The following is a 14,923-nucleotide window of genomic DNA, read 5'->3' as shown; positions in this document are numbered from 1 at the left end:
ATTTAAAAAGGCAGTATAACTATTAACTAACCTTTGTTGTTTCTCTTCCCACAAATTTTAAAACGCAACAACCATGCATAACCAAACCGTCAACCGTCCAAACCACAGCTGCGCTACAGTTGCCATATTGGATGATTTTTGACATGTCATTTGAACATCCAATCAGAACAAAGTTATAATGCGCATGCGCCGGTATCGTAGGTTTTAACATATAAAAATTCACCCTCATATCACGCGTAAAGAAGTATAACTTCAAAAACAAAATTCATGATTGTGAGTAAGAACAAAATTGAAGACGAAACAATCTACGTTAAAGGAAAAGCTTTAGAGAAAGTTTGTTCGGATCCTACCTCTCTATGCCTACTGTACCGGGCAACTGAATTCGCATCACCAGAATATGTGGAGAAGTTCAGGCAAACTTTCGATGAAAGGCACCAATTTTACGGATTTGACGAACCGCCAGGAACCAGCCGACTTAAATCAAGGAAATGGTTTATGAGAAATGTCAGCGTCGAACCACCCGAACTGTTCCTTATACAGTATGTCCCTGTAAGTTGTATCCATAGGGAAAACTTTTTTATTATTAATTTTACGAAAAAAAGTTATTTTCCATAAAAAGCTCTGCATGGTCCAAAACCTAAGATTTAACCATTAATATCAAATTTTTTGAATATTATACGAAGTATGTCAAAAAGTTTGAATTTCACTCAAGAGTAAAGTAGCTTTATTTTTCACAATATTAAAAATTGCTATTATGAAAAGTTGTTTGGAACTAAAAACTATATTCTAGTATGCAATTACATCTTTCTAATTGCAAAGTTTTTTTTGAAATATTATGGAAAACTAACATTATTTTCAGTTATTTCAATTTTAATATTTTTTTATTATTAATTTTACGAAAAAAAGTGATTCTTAATAAAAAGTTCTGGATGTTGTAAAACCTAGAATACAACCATTTTATATCAAATTTTATCAATTTTATACGAGGTATGTCAAAAAAGATAAATGTAGATCAAAAGTAAAGTACCTTTATAGTTAAGAATATTTCAATTAGAAGGATGTTATTACATACTGAAACATAGTTTTTAATTCTAAATAACTTTTCATAACAATTTCCGATATTGTGAAAAATAAATGTATTTTACTCTTGAAAGAAATTCATATTTTTTGACATGCATCGTATAAAATTGATAAAATTTGACATAAGATGGTTGTATTTTAGGTTTTAGATCATGCAGAACTTTTTATTAAGAATCACTTTTTTTCGTAAAATTATTAATAAAAGAGTTATCTGAACTGAAATAACTGAAAATAATGTTAGTTATCCATAATTTTTCAAAAAAAAACTTTTTCAATTAGAAGGATGTAATTGCATAATAGAATATAGTTTTTAATTACAAACAACTTTTCATAATAGCAATTTTCAATATTGTGAAAAATAAAGCTATTTTACTCTTGAGTGAAATTCAAACTTTTTGACATACCTCGTATAATATTCAAAAAACTTGATATTTGATGGTTAAATCTTAGGTTTGGGACCATGCAGAGCTTTTTAAGAAGAATAACTTTATTTCGTAAAATTAATAATAAAAAAGTTTTCCATATGGATACAACTTACAGGGAGATACTGTATATCCAGAACGACCTAATGGAATGAACCTGGACTGGAGAACCTGGTGAACACTCAACCGCATACACACAGGTGTTGCCCCTGTAAAACATAACCTTATTAAATGAAGCATCAATACAGATAACGGCGCACTTTGTGAATGTGGGGAAATACAGACGTGGAGCACCTGAGAGTATGCAGACTTTGCTTATCACAATGCACCCTCGATGATTTATGGCTCGCAAATACAAAGGGTGTAGACGTAGCTCGATACTGTGCAGAAAAACTGTAGTCTAGATAACTGGGTCCAGACAACTGGATCCAGACACGAAAAAGTAAAGTAAGACAAAATATAGACCAGGGCCCATCGGTAAAAATATTAGTGCATTTGGACGTTGAGAGGTGACTCAAATTGTTTTGCAGAAATTGCTTGAAAATAAATCAAATAATAATATTTGAGTTATCCTCCCTCTCAAAAAGGTCCGGAACATTGTTTAAATAATCAAAATGTCAAAAAATTAAGGAAAAATTCGATTTTTTTCTTGGTTTTTTGATTATAACTTTAAAAGTATTCATTTCCGAGAAAAGTTGTACTAAGATAAAAGTTGCGTAATTAAATTTTGTACAACATAGAGTTGGTGAAAAATTTAAAAAATAGTCACCCTTGTTGCAAAATAGCAATAATTGTGAAAAAAACGTACAAAAACAAGTATTCGTATTTTACGTTTTTCAACCATTTATGCTACACTTAGGACCTTCATATTTCATCCTGAAAAAATTTATGATACAGTAAAACAATACTGTAAATTTCATTAAGATCAGTTCAATAGATTTTGCAGAATAAATTCTGCAATCCGGCTTTCGTAAAAAAAATTTATTTTTTCAAAATGTTACAGGATTGAAAATAAAGCAGTTAAAAATTTTTTTGCATATAGAAGTGTACTGTACCTTTCATTTTCAATTTTGAAAAATTAAAATCGATTAACACCACGGCGTCAGGAATTTGTAAATAAACATTAATTATTGGTGCTACGCGCAGGACAGCGGATAGTTTGCTCTGATTGGGCATTCCAATGACCTTTGATAATGATTGATACATTTAAATTTTTATTACATTTCGACATAAATAAATAAATTTGTTTATTGCAAAATAAAAACACCTACTCTATCCTTTGAAATAACACTTTTATTAGCAAAAACTTTCTTTGTTCATATATTTTAACTTAAATAATAAAAGTTTGTTATTTTTAAACATATGCAATTGTTTAAACAATATTTCACAAACAATAATAAAATTAGTTTGATTTTTGTTGAATTAAAATATTAAAATACAACAAAATATAGAGTAAGAAAATAATATATTATATAAAGATTGGAAGAAATTTTGGTTTAAATCAAGTTGTGTGAATCGAACACCGCTGTCCTGCGCGTAGCACCAAAAATTATTTTTTATTTCAAAAATTTTCTAACGCCGTGATAATTAATCGATTTTAATTTTGAAAATTGCAAATGAAAGGTACAGTAAACTTCTATAAGCAAAAAAAAATCAACTTGTTATCTGCTTTATTTTCAGTCCTGTAACATTTTGAAAAAATGAATTTTTTTTGCGAAAGCTGGATTGCAAAATTTATTTTGCAAAATCTATGAAACCGATCTTAAAGAAATTTACAGTATTGTTTTACTGTATCATAAAGTTTTTCTGGGTGAAATATGAAGGTCCTATGTGTAGCATAAATGGTTGAAAAACGTAAATTGCGAATACTCGTTTTTGTATGGTTTTTTCGCAAATATTGCTATTTTGCAACTAGGGTGACTATTTTTTAAATTTTTAACCAATTCTATATTGTAGGAAATTTAATTACGCAACTTTTATGTTAGTACTACTTTTCTCGGAAATGAATACTTTTAAAGTTATAATCAAAAAACCAAGAAAAAAATCGAATTTTTCCTTCAATTTTTGACATTTTGATTATTTAAACAATGTTCCGGACCTTTTTGAGAGGGGGGATAACTCAAATATTATTATTTGATTTATTTTCAAGCATATTCTGCAAAAAATTTGAGTCACCTCTCAACGTCCATCTCAAAACAGATGCGCCCTGGACTACTACCTAACCTAGTACCTTATAGATATTTAGAGAAAGTACCTAATAGATATCTTGGATGTGAGTTAAATGAACAATGGAATTGCAGCCTCGAAATAAAACGACGCATTAAGATTGCCAGAAGTGCTTTCAATTAGATGAAAACAGTATTATGCAATGGAAAACTCGGGATAGAAACTAGAACTAGAGTATTGAGATGACGCATGCCCTGCCCTTTTATATGGAGTTGAAGCTTCGCAACTGAAAAAGAACTTGCCAACTTTAAAATGTGACGTTACCGAAGAATGTGGAAAATATCATGGACACAAGACGTAACAAACACGGAAATATTAGTAAAGGTAAAAAGAGGACAAGAAATACTTAACACTATAAAGAAGGAGTGGAGAAGTGGAGTGGAAAAAGCAACATAATTTTATACCAGAGTATAAAATCAATAAAACAAACCAATATTGATGGAAAGTGATATATTTTTTGCATGCAGCTTGAAAACATGGTTTTATTGATGATATAATATATAATATAGCTCAACAGGCCTTAAAGACCCATGGCTTGGAATTTCTCCACGGTTTTTCTCCATTTTCTCCTGTCTATGGCCGCAGTTCTCCAATGTGATATACCGATTGTTTGCAGATCCTCCTTACATGCTTCTAACAACTTTTTCCTGGGTCGTCCTCTTCTCCTCTTTCCTTCCCCTCTCAGCAGCGAGTCCTTTGCCAACCTTCCGTCAGCCATTCTCGCAAGATGACCTAACCAACTTACCTGTGTTTCTTTGTTCTGACCATCTGGCTTATTTTTGGTTTCCGGTACAGCTCTCTGATGAATCTCTCTCCCACAATTACTCCAGTTTGGAGGAGCTCTCTCCTCCAAACGTCTTCACCGTTTTTTACTCCCACGAGTATCTTCCTTAGGACACTCCGCTCCCAGATTTTCAGCATATTTTCTTGATTCTTGTTCATGTCCCATGCTTCGCTCCCGTAAAGGGCTGTGGGCTGGATCACTGTTCGATAGAGTCTTAATTTTGCCTCTCTGGAGATGTTTTTGGCTCTTAGTAGTTTGTGTAGGGTTCCGACTGTCTTTCTTCCTCTCGAGATTCTTTTTTCAATTTCCTGGCTTTCTCCCTCTTTACTTGTTAGCTTTACTCCTAGATACTCAAACTCCGTCACCTTTTTGAAGCAGTACTCTTTATTCTCGTTGTTTGTGATAGTTTTCAGCTGTGTATCTTCATCTGAGGTCTGTCCCATTTCCATATACAGTAGAACGTCGATAATCCGAACTAATTGGTACAGGGGTAGTTCTAATTATCAAATTGTTCGGATTATCGAACATATGTTCAAAATACATACAAAGTTCATAAACATAGTACATATGTATGTACGTATTTATATAAGTTTTAGTACAAGGAATAAAACACCTTTATAATAAACAAATATATTGTATGTATTTCTTCATAAACAAAACAAAAATCCGCGGTCACATTTTGCCCATATTGTCATATTAAATCCAAAAATTCAGTCAGCGATCATATTTTTTAATTTTATATTTTTTTGCTTTCGCATTAGCCAACGTTTGGATTACCAGGGTTCGGATTATCGACGCTCTACTGTACTTTGTTTTTTGCTCATTGATTCTCAGTCAGTCCATACTGCTTAGCCTTTACTTCAAAGAGTTTGAAAATCCTCAGCAGTTCCCTTTCCGTTCTTGCCATTAGTACTACATCGTCCGCAAAGGCCAGAACCTGGTTTCTGTTGTCAAAGATCATACCTTTCGTTCGTATTCCACTGTCTCTCAATATTGCCTCCAACAAGAAATTGAAAAGTACTGTGGAGAGCGGATCTCCCTGTCTTAATCCCTTTTTAACTTCAAATTTTCCTGATAGGCTTCTTTCTATCCTTACTCTGTTGTCGGTCTTCACTAAGGTCATTTTTAGCAGTCTGATCATCTTTTCCGGTTTTCTTAGGGCCTGGTACAAACGCCTTCTTATCTTCTTCTTCTTCAAATGCAAATCCACTAATGGATGTTGGCGATCACATTTTCCATTAACTCTCTGTTTCTTGCAATGTGTATCAGAGATTGTATGTCGTTAATCCCTGTCCATTGCCTTATGTTTCGGAGCCAGGACATTTTCTTGCGTCCTATTCCTCTCCTGCCTTCAATTTTACCCTGGATTATAAGTTGAAGGAACTTGTATTTTTCGTTTCGCATGATGTGACCCAAATACGCCGTTTTTCTTTTCTTGATGTTTTCGAAAAGCTGACATTCTTGGTTGTTTCTTTTAAGGACATCCACATTTGTGACTTTCTCTGTCCATGGTATCTTTAGGATACGGCGATAAAGCCACATTTCGAAGGCTTCTAATCTGTTTATATCCCTCGTTTTGAGTGTCCAGCCCTCTATGCCATATAGCAGCACCGACCACACGTAGCATTTAGTAAACCTTAGTCTCAGTGTAAGGTCGAACTCTGAGCAGGTCAGTACCTTCCTGAATTTTACGAAAGCTTGTCGAGCTTGCTCAATGCGACATTTTACTTCCCTGCGCCTTCTTATCACAGAATCGTAAGCTTGTTTGAAATCTATAAAGGACGTTTAACTTTAACTGTTGCTCGTATGTACTGATCTGAATCATTTTCAACACGAATATTTGATCTATGGTGGATCTGCCCTTTTTGAATCCTCCCTGGTATTCACCAACCTGCTTGTTTAAGTGTCTTTCCAGTCTGCTTTTTACGACTCTGGCGAGTACCTTTTGGTTTTATTGATAAAGCGAATCTTATATTTTCTTTAAAATGAAAATTGTCAAAAATGATCACGATAAAATGCGTAAAACTTACTCTTTAATCACATAGAATGTAAAAAACTAAATTGTGGGAGTGGGAGCATTTTTCCTGTTTTAACTGGGGATACTCTTTAATTTATTTATCCCGTCCATAAGTGGAAACTTTGATGTGCCACTGTCGACGTATGTCATCATCATCATCAATAGCGTTACAACTCTTCGTGAGTCTTTGCCCCGTTTGCTATTGCCTTTCATGTTCAGTGCCACTATTTTCCATTGTGTCACTCACATTTTTTCCTGATTTTTTAGATACGTCGACGTATGTGCCTCTGAAAATGGACGACATAGTGCACATACGTTTTCTTTTAGGTTCTACTATTAGACTCTTAGTATCCCGCCTCTTAGTCTATTGATTTTCACCTTCATTCTCTGCACTATTTACAATTTTAGAGATTTTACCCTGCTGCATTACATTTTTAAAGACATCTCTTACAACATTGTTTGAATAAAAAATAATATAATATAACTGGCAGAAAAGCCGCTATAAACCAATCTAAAAATTATCATTGAGAGATCCTTTTATAAACAGAAAAGGACGGGGAAATTAACGATGGTAACCACAAAAAGAACGTTAGGACGGCCGCCTTTTCCTTGTTTGTTGACTTTAGTTGAGGCCATCAATCGTACTTACAGTTTTCCCAATCATTTTGAATAAAGACTTAATGAAATGAAAATAAAAAGTCGAGTTTTAAAATAATATGGTTTGAGATTATAACTTTCCTCTTTCTATAGGGCTTTGAATATATTATAAACATTAAGTTAGTAAAATTTATTTCAATATTAAAAACATAAATTCACTATGGAGGCATTATGGAGGCACCCTAATTCTTTCTAGAAATAATGATTTTTCTCTGATAACAAAATATGAGTTTCTGTTGAATGAAGCCTTCTTTGAGTTTTCCTTAGTTTATAATAAAAATCTTAATCTTTACATTATTTGCATCTAAGTATAGATCACCTGACTCTCCTGTAGAACTATTTTTTCAGATCCTGCTAAATTTGTTAGATGACTTGCCTCATAAAAGCAGAAAAAATCTATGCGGGGACTTCAACATTAATTATGATGCTGCTTGTGCTACTTAAATGTCCTTGGTCAACATATTTGAATCGTATGGTCTCTCAATGCACGTTAATTCTCCTACAAGGATTACAAAAACTTCATCTACCATAATTGACTATATTTTCTCAGATTTTTCACCCCTTGATGTCTGCTCTACAACCGTCCTCGAAAACCCGACGTTTAGGTAGGATCTCTTCCGCTCGGAATTTTCATAAATTAAAAATTGATTGCATCCCACCAAAAAAAAAATAAAATCGAAAAATAAAGTTTTTGATGGTGGGGGCAGGGAGAAGGGGGTGGTGGGTTAAAATTACGATGAATCTTATGTCTTAATCACATAAAACTTAAAAAAATGAAAATAATTGAATTCTGGTAATGAGGGAGGGTATTTTTTAATTTATGTATCCCGTCCATAGGTGGAAAGATTGATGCGCCACTGTCGACGCATGTGCCACTGAAAGTGACGGCACAGTGTTCAAACGTTTTCTTTTAGGTTCTACTATTTAAGTTATAGGGTCCCATCGTGCCTAAAATCATTAAGAAATTTCACCTATAGCGGCTCTTAGTCTATATGTGTACATAACATTCTAGAGTTGCAGCAGAAATGTTAGGATAGCCCAATTTCAGGGAAAAATATTTTAATCAATTTCAGTTACAGTCTGGATCCCGCGTATGAAAATAAAGTTGATTAATAGCAAGCTGAAAATTTGTTAATAGCTTAAGGGTGTCTAGTCGGACAAACTTTGATATATGGGAACACTGGAACAGGGGAAGTTTTAATTGTGGAACAGGTTAAAAATTTGGAACGGTCAGACCACGAAAACGGCACATGTATTTTGTCCGACAGAACAGACTTAAACTCTCCGAACAGAGATTAAACTCTCATTCAAAAGTCAGACTGCTATTTATCACCAAATGGGCGTTTTAATGAGTGGAAAATGTAGAATATGTCAAATGACAGGAATTATGACAAGTGATAAATAGCAGTCTGATTTTTGCATGAGAGTTTAATCTCTGTTCGTAGAGTTTAAGTCTATTCTGCCCGACAAAATAAATGTGCCGTTTTCGTGGTCTGACCGTTCCAAATTTTTAACCTGTTCCACAATTAAAACTGCCCCTGTTCCAGTGTTCCAATATATCAAAGTTTATCCGACTAGACACCCTTAAGCTATTAACAAATTTTCAGCTTGCTATTAATCAACTTTTTTTTCATACGCGGGATTCAGACCTAACAATGAATACAATATTTAAAAATATGGGACAAATAGGTAAAAATGTTTAATCCCACCTAAGTAGGAAAACGCCAAAAAAAAATTTATAACTTATGTTAAAAAAACTCATATTTGAATTATGTAAATGCTTGTTCATTCCGTGAAAATTAAAATTAAAAAAAACACAACGTTTTTGGGTAATCGGTACTGTTTGCCAAATATATTTACAAAAACAGACCTTGAGATTAATTTGCATACATATGAACCACATATTCGGTTTTTCCATCATTACATTTGAAAAATCAGCATAATTTTAAATACATATATTGTTTAGCTTAATTTAAACCGTATTTTTTAAATATTTTTAGACCAGGGTAGATCTGTGAAAAAACGATTAGGTACAGTTACGATCACTGAATAGTTTACATGCTTACGTATCTAGGAGTCGAGTTTTTAAATTATTACCTCGTTGAAACGCACCTTTTACGTCAAAGTGACGTTACCAGTGGTGTGCCTAGAATAGGTTGATTAGAATAAAAAAATCAAAATAATATAAACAAGTAATTGGACTTCGTAAGTCCTAGGTTTTCACTCAAAGTAATCGAAAGTAGAACTTGTAGTCGATATTTGAACTCTTCGTGTAACTTTGCGTCGATTAATATATGATTTTACTAATTTTGAGTCATCTTTATTTACATTCATATCATATTTTAAGTGACTTTAAAACAGTACTTTAGTACGTAAAATAGTAAGGTGTAGTAGGGAGTACGGACTCTCTCAATATCAAAAAGACGAAGTTTATGAAAATTAGTAAAAACAACCATAATACTAACGAAATCTTGATAGTAAGGGCCAGCAGATCGAAAGAGTAAAAAAGTACGCTTACCTAGGAACACTTATAACAGAAAATAATGACCACACTGCAGAAATCAAAGTCAGAATCTAAAAAGCACGTTCTAATTTTATGAAAATGAAAAAAGTCCTATGTAGCAAAGATTTAACATTAGCTCTTAAAGTACGCCTAAGAAAATGTTACCTATATAGTGTACTATACTATGGAGTGGAATCATGGACGTTAAATGTAGAGCCAATGAGACGACATAACGCCTTTGAAATGTGGACCTATAGAAGAATTATGAGGGTTTCCTGGGTAGATACAATTACGAACAATGAAGTACTGAGAAGAATAGGTAAAGAGAAGGAAGTTAAACTTACAATTAAAGAAAGAAAGTTAAAGTATCTCTGACATGTGATGCAGGGCGAGAAGTATGGCATCCTGCGACTCATAAGGCAAGAAAAGATAGATGGCAGAAGAAGCATCGGAAGAAGACGAATTTCATGGTTGAAGAACCTGAGAGAATGTTTTGGATGCAGCTCAAAACAACTATTTAGAGCTACTGCCTCAAAAATTAAAATAGCCATGATGATTGCCAACCTCCTTAGCAGAGATGGCACCTGAAAAAGAAGAAGACATTACTTACGGTTGCAACTCTAAAACCAGAAGTCCTAGGTTAAAGTCACCTTTAATACCATCCTTGGACTATAAGCACCTCATTTGTCATTCTACCTGGTATAGTGACGGTGGAGTTATATTCGCGGTCGAACGGATAGGCGGACAGACAGCCTAGGTCAAATTTCTTACCTTTAGTACCATCCCTGGATTATAACCTTTTATTTGACACCTCATTTGTCATTTTACCTGGTATAGTGACGGAGGAGTTATATTCGGGGTTGCACGGACAGACTGACAGACAGTCTATGTCAAATGTCTCACCTTTTGTACCATCCTTGGATTACAAGCTTTCATTTGACGCCTCGTTTGTCATTCTACCTGGTATAATGGCGGAGGAAATACATTCGCGGTCGGACGGACAGACTCTCAGACAGCCTAGTTCAAATTTATTACTTTAAGTACCATCCTTGGATATAAGCTTTCATTCGACACCTCATTTGTCATTCTACCTGGTATCATGATAGAGGAGTTTTGAGTTCACGGACAGACGGACGTGGATAATTCGACATTTTTACATTTTTTCAAAATTGGTGAAAACAATAAATTTTACAAAATTTAACCAAATGGAAAGTATAGAAAGAAGTTTTTTTTAAATAAAATGGATTTTGGTCTTAATATCGAAATAAAGGAAGTCTGGTTATAAAATATCCATTTTATTTTAAATCTATTTTATATTATATAATGATAAACAATGATAAATAGTAAACAATAATTAATATTTGGTAGAAGCCCCATTGTCAATACAACTTTGCAGTCTTCTTTTCATAGATAGCACCAATTCCCTCATGTTATAGTCAACAAGCTCTTCCCATGCCTGCTGTTCAATTGCTTCTCATAATTTAATTCTATTCCGTGGTCTAAGGTTTCTTTCATCTAGTTTCTTCGTTAACTCTGCCCACACATTTTCGACGGGGTTAAATTCTGCACTCCGGGAAGGCCACGGAAGAACATTAACATGAGTTTCTTCCAGCCATTCTAGAACAATTCTACTCGTATGCACCAGGCAATGGTCATGTTGGAAGATGAAGTCGTTGTTAGGAAATCTCTGGATCACCGATGGCAACATTGTGTTCTCAAGAATATGTTTGTAATGTAATCCTGTTAATTTTTCTTCTATATGATAACTAACTCCCGGGCCTTCAGTTCTTATCCATCCCCATACGTTGACCGAGAATCCTCCACTATTTCTTAATTGGTGCGTACATCGTTTATCATACCTATGGTCTACCTATCGGTCTGTAAACCCGTACTCGACCATTGCTACATGACTGAAATACTTTTTCATCAGAAAATGAAACCCTAGACCAAAAGTTCTCTTCACAGTTTATAAATTCATTAGAAAATGCAACTATCCTCTTCTTGTGATACTCGGTCAAAAAAAGTTCCTTGCAGTTGCACAGTTTAACCAGTCCACTTGCTTTAACTCTTCTACGTGCAGTGCAAATACTGCCCGGAAACGCTGTCTCTTCGCTAGCTTTTTGAGCTGCGGCAAAAGAAGATTCTCTTAAATAATCTACTAACATTGGCTGAAAGACTTCGGTCGATGGCCTTTTGGTACATTGTATCAATAAAGTATGTCTCTCTCTCTACTAACATCTTATCCTGTTGATCTGTGAAGATCTTCTGTCCTCTTGAACCGCCCAACCGTGCTATAGAGTGAAAATTATCCCATCTTCTTTTGATTTTCCATATGCACATATGGCTCACGATCAAATCTGCGGTAACTTACCATAGTGACCAAACTTCATCGAGTTTGGCAATTGCTCTTGCTTTTTGCTTAACACAGACTTAGCTCCATCCCCATATCTTCCAAGATTTTTCAAAAAACTGACACTCTTTTGTCATGTACAATTTGAAGTTTTCGGCATGGAATTGGAATTCGAAATTTGGTAATCGAAATTACAATTAATGCTTAATATTAGTTGCTAATCATTATTTTCGTGCCGAAAACGGTTTCATGGCGATTGCTATTATAACTCTCATGCACTGAGGCTGGAAAATATGAGTCGATTGCATTCACGGTAAAACTTTTGTAGAACTATTCGGCAGCAAATATTTTTTGGGGATATTTTGTCCAAAAAAATTTAAGAGGATTACTTGTCCGGGATTTTTTGTGGTAATTTTTTATCCGGGGATTGTTTGTTCGGGGATTATTTGTGGGAATTTTTTGTGGGGATTTTTTGTCTTAGCTTCATTTGTTATTCTTTTGCTTCTAATGAATATTTGTAAGCTTTGTTTAGAAAATTGTACAATTTTCCATGACAATAAAGCATGTTTCTATTCTATTCTATACTCTATCTGTAGCGACTTATCATCGATCTGTATTACATTGTTTGCTCGGGCCTTGAGTCCATGTTGGGACTACGTCCAATTATGTGACTCTACGCTCGAGGATATGGGCATCTCTTGCCCGTATTTGTAGGTTTAATGCATTAAAATATTTTAAGCCACTTAGCAACTAGTGCTGTCGCCAGGGGGGTACAACGGCCTCCTTTATTTAGATGGACTTACTCAAGTTTATTTTATATATTTTGACCCGCAGAACACGAATTTTTTGGGTAACTGGTGATCCGGATGTCGATAAGATTGTTATAAACAAAGAACTTGCAGAATTACATAACAGCAACTTTTCGCAAAACAAAACATTTTTGTGTATTTTTTGGATCATTCTAAGTAAAAAATGTTCCTACAAGTTTTTTCGTAGGATGCATAGTTTTCGAGATATATGCGGTTGAACTTTACAAAAATCGAAAAATTACAATTTACCGCATTAGAAAGTTCAAGGCAAATTATACCGGTTTTGATTATTTGCATTGCTGAAAATTAATTTTTTTATTGTTAAAAAAAGCTACAAACAAAGAGTGTTTGAGCGTTTTGACGAGTGCCCAATACATGCGTTTTAACGCAGGTTACGTAGAAATTGCCTATTCTCAGGCGCTTGCACTTATACCTAATCATTCTATTTTAAATGAGAGATGCATTGAATACATCACTCAAGCACTATGTGTTTATAACTTTGTTTAACACTAAAAAAATAAATTTTTAGCAATGAAAATAATCAAATTCGGTATAATTTGACTTAAACTTTCAAATGCTTCAAGCCTAATTGCTATTTTATTTTTAATAAAAGTTATTCGGGATCAAAAATTGCAATTTTTTGTTTTTGTTTTAAGTTTAACCGCGTTTATCTCGAAAACTATACATCCTACGAGAAAACTTGTAAGAACATTTTTTTCCTTAAAATAACAAAAAAACGTTAAAGTGAGCTCTATCTACTTTTGGTACAAACACGTCTACCAAAAAATTGTTTCAGGTTAAATTTTCTATCAAAATATCTCGTTTTAAAGTCAAAAATATTTTTTAATATATATAAAAAAAAACACGAAAGAAATCAATTTTGTTTTTTGCCCCATAATTTATTTCCACGGGTATATAGGTATAGACATTGCGGAACAGAAACAATCTTCCTTCCTTCCTCTTTAAAATAGTGTTTGACATAAGTCTCTAGGGTATACATTTTCCAAAATATGATTTTTTTAAAGTTCGCTGCTCACAGCATTTTCGGGCCATTTTCCCCATTATTTCGCAAACATTGTAACTAACTTTTTCTACGCATTTCTATGTATACGCAATGGTACATTTAGTTAGAAGATAAGTTAATTACCTTTAAAATGGCCTATTGTATAAGGTTGTACGACTATTTTAAGCAAGTTACGGGATTTTAAATATTTAGTACTTTTAATGATTTTTGATATTTTTTTGCGATTATTTTTTAAATTTATCGTTATAACTTTGTCTTGTACATTTAGGTATACACATTGTCCAATGAAAAAGAAAGCTTATTTCCTTTACTTTAAAATGTTGCATTGTAAAAAATTCTAGGAATATTTTTAAACAAGGTATCCATAGGATATCAAAGGCTATCCGTAATTTAAAAACAAATTTGAAATTTTTAATTTTTTTTTAATTAGAAGAATATAATTGCATATTATAACATAATTTTAATTCCAAATAACTTTTCTTAATAACACTTCGATATTGTGAAATATAAAGGTACTTTACTCTTGAGCGAAATTCATATTTTTTAACATACCTCGTATTTTATTGATAAAAATTTATATTTGATGATTGCATCTTAGGTTCTAGCATATGGAGAGCATTTAATAAGCAATAACTTTTTTCATAAAGTTAATAATAAAAAAGTTTCCCATATGATTCCAACTTAGTGGGACATATTGCATGGGTATATGTTACACTTTTAAAAAGCATATCTTGTTTAAAAATAATCTTAGAATTTATTAAAATACACCATTTTAAAATAAAGAAAATAAGCTTTCTTTTTTATTGCACAATGTGTACACCTAAATATACAAGAAAAAAGTTATAATGAGAAATTTAATAATAATCGTAAAATAGATCAAAATCATAAAAAGTATAAAATTTGAAAAACCATAACTTGCTAAAAATAGTCGTACAGCCTTATACAATAGACCATTTTAAAGGTAATTGACTTGTCTTCCCACTAAATGTACCATTGTGTATACCTAAAGCTGCGTAGAAAAAAGATACAGAACAATGTTTGCGAAATTACA

The 14,923-nt window shown here is 33.2% G+C and overlaps 1 protein-coding gene across 1 annotated transcript in view; it reads right to left on the bottom strand.

The window, feature by feature from the left end:
* LOC126882886 (uncharacterized) overlaps positions 1 to 14,923 on the bottom strand; it is a 224,021-nt gene that overhangs the window by 179,119 nt on the left and 29,979 nt on the right. The gene's annotated exons all lie outside the window — the stretch shown is intronic.

Source organism: Diabrotica virgifera, chromosome 4 (assembly GCF_917563875.1).
Source record: "Diabrotica virgifera virgifera chromosome 4, PGI_DIABVI_V3a".
Taxonomy (NCBI): domain Eukaryota; kingdom Metazoa; phylum Arthropoda; class Insecta; order Coleoptera; family Chrysomelidae; genus Diabrotica; species Diabrotica virgifera.
This window is presented reverse-complemented; position numbering and strand designations above follow the sequence as displayed.